This window comes from Zingiber officinale, chromosome 4A (genome assembly GCF_018446385.1).
Source record: "Zingiber officinale cultivar Zhangliang chromosome 4A, Zo_v1.1, whole genome shotgun sequence".
Taxonomy (NCBI): Eukaryota; Viridiplantae; Streptophyta; class Magnoliopsida; order Zingiberales; family Zingiberaceae; genus Zingiber; species Zingiber officinale.
The window spans coordinates 27,867,053-27,882,661 of record NC_055992.1 but is presented as its reverse complement, the minus strand read 5'-3'; positions in this window follow the sequence as shown (position 1 = coordinate 27,882,661).

The window sequence follows — 15,609 nt, the reverse complement described above, 5'->3', positions numbered from 1 at the left end:
ACCCAAGCTAGTGGAGCCGGAACAGAAGACCCGGACCGAGACGAGCTGAACCGAAGCGGAGCAACCAGATGGAAAAAGTCATCCAGAGTTGACTTTTGGGGTCCGGGGCGCCCGGAACCATCCGGGGCGCCCGGACCCCTCCGGGGCGCCCGGAACCATCCGGGGCGCCCGGAATGAGGTTTTTGACCAGATCAAGTCAAACTCGATCTGAACGTTGGGGGATAAAGTTTTATCCCCCCAGGGCGCCCGGAACCCTTCCAGGCGCCCGGAACCCTTCCAGAAGCAAATCAATTAATCAGAACGACGAACTTGTAATCAACTTCTGTGTGCTTTACTTTTCTTCTTGTACGTTCAACGCTGTAAGAGGCTACTCCGCCCAGAGGAGAATCAGATAGTGCGCTTACATTCCTTGGATTAGCAATCCCCTGATTGCAAACCAAGTAAAACTCTGGTGTCTGTTTTTCTTTACTTAGTCTCTTTTATTTATTTATTACAAGTGTTCATTATATAGTTGAAATCCGAGAAAGGTTCGTGTTTTAATTTGTAGGGCAATTCACCCCTCCCCTCTTGCCGGCCTCCAAAGGGACCTACAAATTCATGATGGTAACCATTTTCAAGACAAAAACTGTTAAAGTTATGATTTTTAAATTCTCCCCCATTGTCACTCCTGATTCTTTTAATGTTAATATCTTTTTCGTTTTCAATTTGTTTGCAGAAATTTATAAAAATTTCAAAAGTTTCATCTTTATGTTTTAAGAATTTTACCCAAGTAAACCTAGAATAATCATCTATAATTACTTAACAATATAAGTTTCCATTTATAGATTTGACTCCATGGGAGTCAAAAAGGTCTAAATGTAGAAGTTCTAATATTGAGTTAGTTTGTGGTTGATTTGTTTGTTTGTGAGTGGATTTAGTTTGTTTACCTTGTTGACAAGCATTACATATGGTTGAATCTAAGTTAGGTAATTTTGGTAAGCCTCTCACAAGTCCATTTAGTTTACTTATATTTCGAAAGTTGGTGTGAGACATTCTTCTATGTCATAACCATGCTTCTTCTTTTTGTGTTAAGTAACACTTAATGGAAGAAGTGGTTAAGTTGATGGCATAGATGTTGTCTTTTCTAAAACCTTTTAGGCTTATGGTGGGAGTATCTAGGTGTTTGATTAAACATTCTGTGGATAGAAATTTAACCTTATACCTAGTATCACATAATTGACTTATACTTAGAAGGTTGTATTTAAAATTTTCAACAAGTAAAACATTTGTAATTATAAAGTCTATTTTTAATTCAATATTACCTATACCAATTACCTTGAGTTTGCCGTTGTTTCCAAAGGCAACTGTTCCTAAGCTTTTGTAAGTGAGTTGAGTGAACTTGGTGTGATATCCAGTCATATGTTTGGAGCAACCACTGTCCAAAATCCACTTGGTTTCCTACAGTAAGTAGGATTTAACGTTAGTCTTTTTATGACCAAACAAAATTTTAAGTTCAAAATTGGAGTTTTGACATTAATTTTTAAGTTTAAAATTGAGATTAAGTTTTAGGTTTAAAATTAAAATTTTGAAATTAAGTTTAAAATTTAAATAAATTTTTAAGTTTAAAATTAAAGCTTTGAAAAAACATTGAAATTAATTTTTAAGTTTAAAATTAAAGTTTTGAAATTAAGATTAAAATTGAAATTAATTTTTAAATTTAAAATTAAAGTTTTGAAATTAATTTTAAGTTTAAAATTAAAGCTTTGAAATTAATTTTAAAAAAAAATTAATATTTTGAAATTAATTTTTAAGTTTAAAATTAAAATTTTGAAGTTAATTTTTAAGTTTAAAATTAAAATTTTGAAATTAATTTTTAAGTTTAAAATTAAAATTTTGAAATTAAGTTTAAAATTGAAATTAATTTTCAAGTTTAAAATTAAAATTTTGAAATTAAGTTTAAAATTGAAATTAATTTTTAAGTTTAAAATTAAAATTTTGAAATTAAGTTAAAAATTAAAATTAATTTTTAAGTTTAAAATTAAAATTTTGAAATTAAATTTAAAATTGAAATTAATTTTTAAGTTTAAAATTAAAGTTTTGAAATTAATTTTAAGTTTAAAATTGAAGCTTTGAAATTAATTTTAAAAAAAATTAATATTTTGAAATTAATTTTTAAGTTTAAAATTAAAATTTTGAAGTTAATTTTTAAGTTTAAAATTAAAATTTTGAAATTAATTTTTAAGTTTAAAATTAAAGTTTTGAAATTAATTTTAAGTTTAAAATTAAAGTTTTGAAATTAATTTTAAGTTTAAAATTAAAGTTTTGAAATTAATTTTAAGTTTAAAATTAAAGCTTTGAAATTAATTTAAAAAAAAATTAATATTTTGAAATTAATTTTTAAGTTTAAAATTAAAATTTTGAAATTAAATTTAAAATTGAAATTAATTTTTAAGTTTAAAATTAAAGTTTTGAAATTAATTTTAAGTTTAAAATTAAAGCTTTGAAATTAATTTTTAAAAAAATTAATATTTTGAAATTAATTTTTAAGTTTAAAATTAAAAATTTGAAATTAAGTTTAAAATTGAAATTAATTTTTAAGTTTAAAATTAAAGTTTTGAAATTAATTTTAAGTTTAAAATTAAAGCTTTGAAATTAATTTTAAAAAAAATTAATATTTTGAAATTAATTTTTAAGTTTAAAATTAAAATTTTGAAATTAAGTTTAAAATTGAAATTAATTTTTAAGTTTAAAATTAAAGTTTTGAAATTAATTTTAAGTTTAAAATTAAAGCTTTGAAATTAATTTTTTTTAAAAAATAATATTTTGAAATTAATTTTTAAGTTTGAAATTAAAATTTTGAAATTAAATTTAAAATTGAAATTAATTTTTAAGTTTAAAATTAAAGTTTTGAAATTAATTTTAAGTTTAAAATTAAAGCTTTGAAATTAATTTAAAAAAAAAACTAATATTTTGAAATTAATTTTTAAGTTTAAAATTAAAATTTTGAAATTAAGTTTAAAATTGAAATTAATTTTTAAGTTTAAAATTAAAGTTTTGAAATTAATTTTAAGTTTAAAATTAAAGCTTTGAAATTAATTTTAAAAAAAATTAATATTTTGAAATTAATTTTTAAGTTTAAAATTAAAGTTTAAGTCTTAATCATCTCACCCGATCTATATTATCAATCAGGGAATCCTATGTTTTTGCGAGATGAAATTGGATTTTTAATTATGGAGTTTTGGTTTAACTTGTGTTAGATTCAGGTTTAGTTTTGGTCTCTACAAATAGGCATTCTTCGGATAAACTTCTAAGTTTGGTGAGTCACACGGACGTCATTAGAAGTTACCAACCTTTCGAGGTTTTCCGAATAGTCCTATCCACGGAGCTTAGTACTAAACCTTGGTCTAACTGATTAGGATCCATTTAAGGGTAGCTTCGGTCAGTTCCACTTGGCCAAATGCACCAGATCGAAACCATATCTTTCTAGACATGCGATGCCCAAGTTTTCCTAACGTACTATCATCCAAAAATTTCACCAGTATCATGATTCAAGTTAAACTTGGTTTCTAATCCTAATTACCCTGCCAGGTTAGTTTGTTTTGGGTTACCCTGTCGGGTAAGTTAGTTTTGGAGGTGTCAGCTATTCTGGAGTGTAACGACCACCCTTCTTACTACTACTACTACTCTCTAAGAGTGACCGTTACTTAACTACTAACTCTACTTAACCGGTACACTACTTAACTACGAGAAATCCCTACCGAAAAATTTCGGCAGAATCTCCCTTGTACCGGTGACCAAATCAACAATACAAACAAATAATAAACCATCAGCCACATGCGGCTGGTATATATAGTTCACAACCACGCAGTAATAATGTCACAATAACTGAAAGGAAACTATTCTAGCAATAGTAAACAGATAGAACTCCAACGATAAGACATAACAAGCTACAAGTGCGGAATAGACTCAATTACAATCTCAACTTCATCATAGCATTAAAAGAGAAGTAAAATAACTAAACAGAAAAGTCTTGGCAATTTGCCAGCTCATTCTGGATCTCTCCATAGTCCAGTCATCACACACCTCATCACCACCACCTTGTCGCCTTCCTTGCTAAATCTTTTCCTTTCCTTTATCTGCAGTAGGAGGAAGTGTAGTCTATAAGCATAAAGCTTAGTGAGCGCTATCTACTCACAAAAACTCGATATGCATGTATATAAATAAAAACATGCTAAAACTGAATGGTAACATGTAAAGCTACTCATGCTCATACATAGCAAAGGAATCATGCTAACTGAAATACTAAACATGTATAGTTAATCATGCTCATAAGAATGAAACTATAAAAGAAGCATACTAAACATGTAAAGCTACTAAACATGTAAAGCTACTAAACATGTAAAACTACTAAACATGTAAAGCTACTAAACATGTAAAACTACTAAACATGTCAAACTACTAAACATGTAAAACTACTAAACATGTAAAGCTACTAAACATGTAAAACTACTAAACATGTCAAACTACTAAACATGTAAAGCTAAACATGCTGAATAATCTAGTAGCAAGGAAACAATTGAAACTACTACTGCTTGCTTCAAATAACAAGAAAACTAACTTTCTAATTCTAGATAGATTTGAAGCTCGTTTCATTTGTTTCAAAACTTATACTTTAATACTTCAAAATAATAATAAACTTCTTTTGGGCCCGGCATTGTACCACTTTGCGCGCATTCTTAATAAGAATCGAGGTAGCTAATCCCGAAACTACTAAGATACTTCTAGGCCTTGTGCCTAGGGGCAACTTGGAGCCCATCCCTTGGACCTTGTGTCCGGTACATGCCCTTTAAAAGTAAAATACTTTTTATCTTAATTACTTCTTCTTTAAATGCCTTGGCATTTTAATAGACACCTTGTGTGCCATAAATCCCTAAAATCTTGACTTTGGGATTTACTTAAGGCCTTGGCCTTTCTCTTTCTTCTCTTTTTCTTTCTTTTACTTGTTAATACTTCTAAAAGTATTTAATAGGATTCTCATTTTTCCACTAGAATACATGGCTGTTCATGCATATTAAAATAGCAAATGAAAACAACTTTGAGCTTACTAATCATGCTATAAAATAGAGCAAAAGAAAGCAACTTTGAACTTACTAATCATGCTATAAAATAGAGCAAAAGAGAGCTTATTTGGACTTTCTAACATGCTGTAAAATAGGCAAAAGAATGCAACTTTGAGCTTTCTGTACATGCTGTAAAATAGAGCAAAAGAAAGCTAACTTAGACTTACTAAACATGCTGTAAGATAAACAACTGAATGCTACTTTAAACTTCCTAAACATGCTATAAATAAAGCAAAAGAATACAACTTCAAACTTCTTTAACGTGCTATAAAATAGGCAACAGAATGCTACTTCAAACTTTCTAACATAATATGACTAATACACAGCTTATCTGGAATTCACTCAATAAAGATATTATAACTCGTATTCCATTTAAAATTCTAGAATCAGCCAAGCACAGATGTTGTCCATATACTTGAATGGAAGTAGCATAACTAAACCTCAAGCTCAGATTCAACATAAGCAATTTATCTAAACCTCATGCTCAGATTTAATGTAAGCAAATTATCTAAACCTCATGCTCAGATTTAACATAAGAAAATTATCTAAACCTCATGTTCAGATTAAAGAACCTCAAATCCGTATACTCTAAAGACTTAATCAAACTTCACTATAATCTTTTAAAACTGCACTATGAGGAGATCTAAACTTCCAAATTGATTTCAATTATCTCAGTTTCCCCACTCATCTAATATCAAAAATCTGCACTATACTAGACTTGACAAAAATCAGCATATTAAACTTATAAAATATGCACTTGTGATCTTAGTCAAATCTGCATTATACACTTAACTAAATCTGCATTATACACTTAACAAAATCTACTCTAAGATCTCAACCGAATCAAGCACAGAAACCTTGAGTTACTTCAAGAACATCACAGAATAAAATCAAATCTCATATCTGGCAACAGGATACTAATTCTTGCTACTACAAAATTTAAAAGCAAGGAAAACAAAAACGCATGCTTCTAAAACTTCAACAAAACAGAACCCTAACCAAAAAGGGAACAACATGGCAAGGCTACACGAAAAATCCACCATCGTGGCAAGAAACCAAACCAATCGAAAACAATCGAAGGGAACTACTCCTACTGTAGGTGAGAAGCAACTCACTTTTGCTTGTCCTTGCACTTACAACCGAGAAGAAGGGAAGGAGGGCTTCTAGGGCTCGGGTAGCAGCTTTTCCGGCGTGTTCTCGGAGCTCTCAGGCTTCTCTCCGTCGGGAACAACCACTGTGGATGAGGGACGGCTGGAATCAAGTCTCGCCGGCGCCGGAATCTCCAACCCTAGCTCACTCTAGGTTTCCGCCGCAGCTTTGCGCCGTCGCGAGGGAGAAGAGCGAAGGAGATTAGGTTTTCGGGAGAAAAAGTTAGGTTTTCTTAAAATCCCAAAACTTATTTCCTTTTATAAGTATTCGGATATAACCCAACTATACTATAACCTTATTTAACTCTATATGAGATTAACATAAATCTCTTATCCCAGCTGGTCAAGCCGGTTTGGCTTGGTTCAGTCCGACCCGAGGTCGCGGGTTTGAACCTCTCCTCCAACGGTTTTTGCTCAAACTTCTTTGGTTTTGTAAAAATACTAAACGACCTCCAAAAATTACGCAAAAATACTCTAAAAATTTCTAAAAATCTCTAGAATATTTTAACAGTATTTTCAAACATTTTTATGGACATTTGAAACTCAGAATAGGGAAAATTGGGGCGTTACATGGAGCCTCCCCCTGAATTATTGGCCATTAATTTAAATTTTAGTTTTAGGTTTGTGTCGATTCTTTTTATAGTTATGGTTAACTTGGTGATAATTTTGTTGATTTTTAAAGTGTTTAAATTTTGAATTTGATTTAGGTTTGTATTTTGGATTTTGGTTTAGTTTATTCGATTTTATATAATGTATTTTTTCTTTAGGTATATAATATTGATTTAGTCCTATTTGCGTGGTTAAGCACGCTTTCGGAACCCAAGCTAAATTGGTTGATTTGTATTGGGTTATTAATGATTTGAAAGTTTTATTTGAATTCGACTTATATCCTAGTCCGGTTTTATTATAGCATGATTTTTGATTATTTAAGATTAAGTTTAGATTTTTTGATCTTGTTGTGAATTTTTCTAACATCTCCTTTAAATTGTTTATTTCATTTTTTAATGATAAATTCTCCTCCTCAAGTGTTAGATTTTGAGTTGGATTCGAATTTATCGAACTCCTTAACGGGCTTCATGCAATAGGCCACCAGATGGAAAATAGATTTTGATAAATTCTCCTCCTCAAGTGTTCCTTGAGGTCTTGATTTTCCTCAAGAAGTGATTTGTTTTCATTTTCTATTTTAATTAATTTACTATTTAAACAAGAAATAATTCTAAAAAAAAATTTGTTTAAATTAAAGTTTACCTCATTCGGGCCTTCGGAAACGAGTACGGACTCATGGCTTGTTTCGGGTTCAGACCCGTCTTCATCTTCCGACTCATCTTCTGTTTCAGCTTCGCGGGCCATCAGTGCGAGGTGGTTCTGATGTTTCTGCTCTTCTTCCTCTGATTCGTCCGAGGAGTCGTCCTATGTTGCTTTGAGGGCCTTCTTTTTGGTTGGCTTCGGTTTATCGAACTTCAGTTTTGGGCATTCGTTCTTGTAATGTCCCTTTTTGTTGCAGCCGAAGCAAGTCACATTCTTTTGATCTGAGGGAGAACTGATCTTCTGAAGGTCCTTTGTGCTGAAGCTCCTTTTTCTCCTGGTGAACATTTTTCTTACTAGGTTCACCAGGTGTTCTTCATCTCCGGAGTCTTGGTCGGGATCTTCTTCATACTCAGGCTTGCTCTTCTTTTCTTTGGAGGAACCTGCAAATAAAGCTATACCTTTTTCGGCTCCCGCATTAGTTTGTTCATGTAATTCTAATTCACAGAAAAGCTCATCTAATTTTAATTTAGAAAGATTTTTAGAAATTTTGTAGGCATCTACAATTGATGCCCACAAACTATTACGTGGAAAAGCATTTAATGCGTACCTTATTAAGTCTCTATTTTCCATCTGGTGGCCTATTGCATGAAGCCCGTTAAGGATGTCCGTGATTCTTGCGTGGAGCTGATTCGCCGTTTCACCTTCCTGCATTTTTATATTAAAAATTTTATTTAAAAGCAGGTCTCGTTTTGTTACCTTGGCGTCGCTCGTTCCCTCGTGCAGTTCGATCAATTTGTCCCATAGCTCTTTAGCGTTTTTGTGTGGACCGACTCTGTTCAGTTCTTCTCTTGTCAATCCGCACTATAGAGTGTTGATCGCTTTATTTTCTGTTGATGCCTTTTTCTTCAAGTCTGCTGTCCAGTCTTCAGGATCCAGTAGATTCCCGGAGTTGTCCACTGGAATTTTGTAGGGTCTCGTAATGCTCATCCACTGGTCGAAGTCTGTTTTGAGGTAAACCTCCATCCGCTTTTTCCAGTATGGAAAATCGTCCCCGTTGAAGAGTGGAGGTCGAACTGTGCTGAATCCTTCTGTCTGAGACATTTTAGTCCTGCGTACAGACGAAAGAACAAAAAAAATCCCAAGACTTGGTCTTGGATTAGTAGTGCGGGAAGAGAGAAAAAATAGTAGTAAAAATCTAGATTCGTGTTGCACCAATTTAGATTAATTAAAAAAAATATTAAAGTAATGATACACCAGTTTTAGAATTAAGCGTCGGACTGAAAACAAAAAGGAAAAAAAATTTCACCCCCAGTCTGATTGGTGGTTGCACCAAATCAGAGCGGTACCTGATCTGATACCACTTGTAGGACCGTGATCATTCGATAGAGGGGGGGGGGGGTGAATATCGATTCGAAAAGTAGAGTAAAACTACGCAGTGGAAAAGTAAATAAACACAGTTGTTTTTACTTCGTTCGGAGCCTGTGACGACTCCTACTCGAAGGCCCGTGGTCCTTGACCACTTTCGTTGGGCAATCACTAGAAATTCGAATATAATTACAAAATGAATACAGGAAATGCAAGTGAAACAAAGTAATATCGACAAAGAAATTAACTAAAAACTGAAGGAGCACTTTGTCGGAGCTTTGTTGGCGTCGCAGGCACGTAGAGCAGCAAGACCAGCAGTAGAAGAGTTCTCAGATTGATTGATTAAGAAGCTCCATCTCTAGGGCTTCTTTTATATGCTGCTCCGGGCGCCTGGATCCCTTCCGGGCGCCTTGGTGCGATGTGGCAGGTCTAATCAGCGAACTCCACGTGGCGACGACTCGGCCTGGATAAAATTCACCTCCGGGCTCCCGGATCCCTTCCGAGCGCCCGGACCTCCTGCTTCCAGAAACTTCCTTTCCTACAAAACAGAGTTAGTCCGAGGCACATATGTATTCTGCAACACAGATTGTTAGCATAATTTATGAAATAGAATTAACAGTAAAAATATGTCTTAGATTCCGTCTTTCTGAGACCGGAATCTAGTCACGATCTCGACTTAGATATCCGAAATGGATCTAAGTCGGATCGACGCCTAATGTTCGCTTCCTGGGAACGCGTCCTCGCAGTCACTCCCCTCCAGTGACTTACCTCACTTACCTGCCAGACGTCCGGTCAGCCCGTCGACCCGTCGACCCGTCTGGACTTCTCGCCAGCTATCTAGTCAGCCCGTCGACCTAGCTGGACTTCTCGCCAAGCGTCCGGTCAGCCCGTCGACCCGCTTGGACTTCTCGCCAGCTATCCGGTCAGCCCGTCGACCTAGCTGGACTTCGTGCCAGACATCCGGTCAGCCCGTCGACTTGTCTGGACTTCCCCTGCACACTCGATCAAAGTGTCAGACAACAACAAAACCAACTTAACCTATTTGTCATTCATCAAAACCTAGGTTAGACCGTTAGTGCTACCCGCACCAACATGAAGTTCCCCTCAAATTTTGGTGGGACGATACTTGGTCCAGCCATCTTGTTGCTTCGATTGACGATTAGTCCTCCTGAAGCGCCTTGCTCTGATACCACTTGTTGGTCCCTTTGGAGGCCGGTAAGAGGGGAGGGGTGAATTGCCCTAAAAAACTAAACACAAAACCTTTCTCAGATATTCAACTAATTAACAGACACTTGTAATAAAAAAGGAAGAGACTAAATTAAATGATCAGACACAAGAGGGTTTACTTGGTTTGCAATCAGAGGATTGCTAATCCAAGGCAAAGATGACACACTATCTGATTCTCTTCTGGGCGGAGTAACCTCTTACAACGTTGACAGTACAAAAGAATAGAAAGCACAGTAAGAAATGAATTACAAGTGAGTTGAATTAACTGTGCAGATCAGTGCTATATTTATAGCACTGGTCGGGGTGCCCCGAAGGGGTTCCGGGCGCCCTGGGGGGGATAAAATTTTATCCCCCAATGATCAGATCGCGTTTGACGCAATCCTGGTCAAAATCCAGGTCCGGGTGCCCGGAAGGGTTCCGGGCGCCCCGGACTGCTCCGGGTGCCCTGGAGCCCAAAGTCAGCAGAAGTTGACTTTTTCGTCCGGGACCTCTTCTCTGGTTCAGTCCCGCCTCGGTTCGGTTCTTCTCCTCCGGATCCGCTCGCTTGGGTGATCTCGGCTATCCGGAATAGGGCTCACCCGAACCCAAGTTCCGGCCTTCTCCTCAAGCAGCCTTCCTTCCCAGTTTCTCGTCCCTCGAATGCCACGCACGTTCTTCTCGTCCACCGGTGTACTCTTCCGCGGTCACCTCGTCCCTCGGACGCACCGAGCTCGTCGGCTCTCTCCCCGTGCCGTCCTTCTCGCTAGTCGCGTCTTCCGCTTGACTTCCTGTGTTCCTAAGCTCCTGCACACTTAGACACAAGGATTAAACCAACGCAGGACCTAACTTAACTTGTTTGATCACATCGAAACACGTTGGGGTTCCAACAGAATGTCCCATCATGCAAGCTTCACTCCAGATGTGCCTTCATGAAGCTCCAAGAATTTCTCCCAAAGTTCTTTGGCTAAGGTGTAGCTTCTGATGCGGTTGATCTCTTGAGGTGACAGAATACTGAGCAGGTGGAACTCTGCTTTTCCATTGGCCACTATTCTGCTTGTTCCTTTTTGGTTTAGTGATCTTCTTCTTTTATGTCATCGTTGTTATCACGAGGTTCCACAAAACCATACTTTATTATTGGCAATATATCAAAGTCAATTTTAAAAAATACCTTTGTTTTTCTCTTCCAATGAGTGAAGTTCTCCTCGAACTTAGGTGGGTGAATGGTAGCTCCGACCATCTTCTTTACTTCGGTCGACGATTAGTCCTTCTAAATCTCCCTTGATCTGATACCAATTGTTGGTCCATTGGCGGCCGATTAGAGGTGGGGGTGGATAGCCTGCAATTAAGATGAATCTATCTTTCTCTCTCTTTCAATGTTAGTTATACAAACACTTTAATTAAGAAAATAAATACTTATAAAAGAGTATGAGACTACCGATATTTACTTGGTTGCAACTGGAGAGGTTGCTAATCCAAGGCAAATGAAGCGCGCTTACTAGACTCCTTCTTCGACACAAGTCGGGGGCGGAGAAACCTCGTACAGGACGTTGACAGCTCAAAGAATAAAGAACAGAGTGAATATTTTGAGTACATAACAAGTGTTGATTGAATGAAGAGGATTAGGGCTCTATTTATAACCCACTGGTCAAAAATAGTCGTTTGCTGATGTGGCAACTCTAGGTGCCTAGACCCGCTATGGGCGCCCCCAACTATACATCTTATCTACTTGCAATGGCTATGCAATAGTGTGATGATAAAACTTTATCACCGTCCAAGTGCTTGGATTGGTCCAAGTGCCTGGAGTGCTGCTGACATGGCCCTGAAAATGATCTGGCAACGACTCTATGACGGGGCACCTATTCAGCACTAAGGCGATCTGGACGCTTGAACTTGGTCCAGGCGCTCAGATGAGTCAGCTTTGTGCTGACTCGTCCGACTTCCTCTCCGGTCGAATAGGTGATCCTCTAGCCATTCAAAGTTGAGCTTACTAGAACCTAACTTCGATCTTCTCCTCGAGCAGTCTTTTGCTCCAACTTCTTGTCCCTTGGAAGCGCTGTGTGCGTCATTCTCACTCCACTGGTGTACTCTTCCGTAGCTTCTCATTCCTTGAATGTATCGAGCCCGTTGATTCGATTCCCATGTCATCCTTCTCATCCGTCGCATCTTTTGCCTGACTTCTTGCGTCCCTAGGTCCCTGCACACTCAGATGCAAGGCATCAAATACGCAGACCTTAACTTAATTTGGTTAACCACATCAAAATAAACATGGGGTATTTACATAAACCTGAACTTTCGGGGTTTCCTACTTGGATTAATTGGCCTAATCGATTGAGCAATATCAATCGATTGGTAGCCATTACTAATTAATTGGGAGGCTGGTTTTTCGCGAAGCATAGTAGGTTGCTAAATTAATTGGCTTAATCAATTTAGCGTGACTAATCTACTGGGGCAATCAATTACGAGCCTTTTTGGGAAGCACAATAGGTTGCTAAATCAATTGGCTTAATCAATTTAGTGTGACTAATTGATTAGGGCAATTGATTATGAGGCATTTTGTAGGTTTGATTGGGGCAATTGATTTTTCAGGAAGCCGTTTTACAAGTTTGAATGGTTGATCTGTCGTGGTAATCGATTGAGAGTAAGGTCAATCGATTGTGTGACATTTTCCAACCCGAGATAAACCATAGAAAAGGGGTTTTGCAATGTTTTTGAGCCACCCGATCTTGTGAAGTTAGAAGCGAAGTGCTGCTGCATTTCCAATCGATCAAGAGACATTTTCAAGCAATAAGAAAGTGTTCAAAGCAAGATTCATGTAAAGTTGTTTATATTCATTGTATTTGCTTTCATTTCTTGTTGTATTTCTTGAGCTCGAGTTTGTACGAGGCTTCTCCGTCTCCAGGAAGGAGGTATTCATAGTGGAGTTGTGAGTGTGAGGAGTGGACCCTTGGATTAGTTACCTCAAAGGGTAGATTCCAAGTAAAATCGAACCAGTTAGCAACGTACTTGTTTTGCTTCAAGTTTTAGTTGTCATTCAAGTTCAAGAAGCAAAGGAAGCTATGCACTCCCCTAGCTCATACCAATCTCAACATTATCCTCTCATGTCGCATAACATCTAGTCATTCATGAGTTATTAGAACTTCACTCACATGCTTAATATCCGATCCTCTATGATCTATTAGGATTTCCATTATTACTAAGTGTCTAGTAAATCATGACCCACTTGAACTTTACCTTTGTCAGCTTCCCATTAGATGTTCAATTGTTATGTGTTCAATCAATCGTGACTCATTTGGACTTCTCCACTATTAAATATCTAATCAATTTCGATCTACTTGACATCTTGCTTAGCTATTAAATATCAAAACTTAATTTGAGCTTAGTTAACCTTGACAAAACATCGATTATATCAACAGTCGGCTCATCCAAGTGAGCCACTTGATCTTCACATGACAATAAGTTCAAGTCAACTAGGTAGTTTGCTCCATCCGAGTTGACCAAAGTTATTCTATTGGTTCAAATAAGATGATCAAATTGATCTATTTGAGCGAGTCAAACGGTTTGGGTTATTGGAGGGAAGTAAATGAGTTCAGAGAAGCAAGTAATGTATGCAATTTGGGTGAGAAAGGTAGTTGAACAATTAATCAATTAGGGGGACCAGCTTATCATGTGATTCGAGAGGGCTTGGTGACTCATACAACTAACTAGTTTAGATGGGTTAGATGGTCTAGGTGATTTGAATGCTCTAAGAGGATTAAACAAGCTAGGGAAAAGGAGATTTGAGGAAACTGGCAACCTAGGTGATTTAAGTTGGCAACACGTGATCTAGCGGTCTAGACAGTCGGCCACCTGGCTTGGGCAGTCACTTCAAGTAGTTTGAGTTGTTTAATAATTCAAACAAGCTAGGAAGTTTTGGTGATCTAGGCCAGCTAAGTAGGTTGACCGATTGGTCAGACTAGACATTCTATAGGGCTTAAAGGTTTCGACGGACTGGAAGAGTAAAGCACACTGAGTACACATGTCATATATTTTTTATTTTTTAAACGACAAAACAATGGATAAATTAAATAATACTCAATCACTTATTTACATTAAGGAGTGGTACGTGGAGGAAATTAGATGACCTCAATGATAAGAGAGGAGAGCTCACACAAATGGGTGGTAGAGGATGGAGAGTTGGAAGACTCTTGAAATATATCATTCATTATAAAGATTATAATTTTTATCCTGAGATTCTTTTAAGATGATCTTATGTGATCTAGAAGGAAGATAAATTATGAAAAATTTTACTTAATACAATGACCTTTTGCATAAAAAGATCAAGTGATCTATGATCCATTTTGCACATGTTGAGATAAAAAAATATACCATCCATGCACTTATCTCAAAATACCTAAATTTTATACTGACCAATGAAAAACTTTATATGGATGATGGTTTTGACATCACCAAACACATGAAATCATAATAAATATCGTTTTTTTATTTCATGTATCAATTATTTTTTCTATCAATGATTTCTAAGATTTTTAATGTTTAGTATGATGTAAAATCATGTCAATCAATTTATATATATATATATATATATAAAATTTATTTATTTATTTATTTATTTATTTATTTATTTGTGAGTCATTCATCTATGTTAGCAAGTCACCTCTTCAACCTCCACGATTATTTGTGAGCCCTATCTTATCCACAAGTCCTTCTCCATCATTCACAATATCTCTTGTACTCTCTTCTTTATTGTATTGTATAAGTTATTTTTCACCTTTTGGCTTTTTTACTCCCTCTCCTTGGTTTTTTGTAGTCATCAATAAATCCTATAATCAGGGACGTAATCAGAATTCAAATTATTTTTGGTTGACGCCAACTACTTAGGGTTGACTATTTGGAAATGACCAATGGGTTCGTGATGAAATTGAAAAAATATAAAATCAAAAGTTATTATTATTTTTTTAAAAAATGGGGTTAGAGCTGATCCTAGCCCAAGGATGGCTCCATCCTACCTATATTTATGACTCCTCTAACTTTAATTTGTTTGTAAAGTGCCCGAACCATAACCGTTATTGAGAAGGGATATATATTTTTCTTAATTGTGTAGCAAATATAGAAAATGATCTTATTAAGAAAAAAATACACTAAAATTTTTCTACTCAGAACAAATCAACTTTAAGTAGAATCAAGAGGTTTTCTACCTGTTCATGCAACGGTGTCGCTGTAGAAAAAGGCTTTCTACATAAAAGATAGCAATATTTCTGAAGGAATGAAATTTTAACTTCATCCTTAAAGTTTCGATTCTAAATCTCTACAACCTGATTGAGACATTAAGCAACAACAAACTCTCCCCCTCCCCCTTATCTAATATACAAAAGGTGAATATTTAATATTAGTTTCTTGCTCAATCACTGGCTCAACTTTTCTATTTTAATTAAATACTAACAACCAATTATTGCTCTTATGGATTAGGTCTCCAACTAGTGACAGGTAATGACTAAGGTTTCTACGAATGAAGAATAGGAAACAAGTATTATAAAATGTTAGAG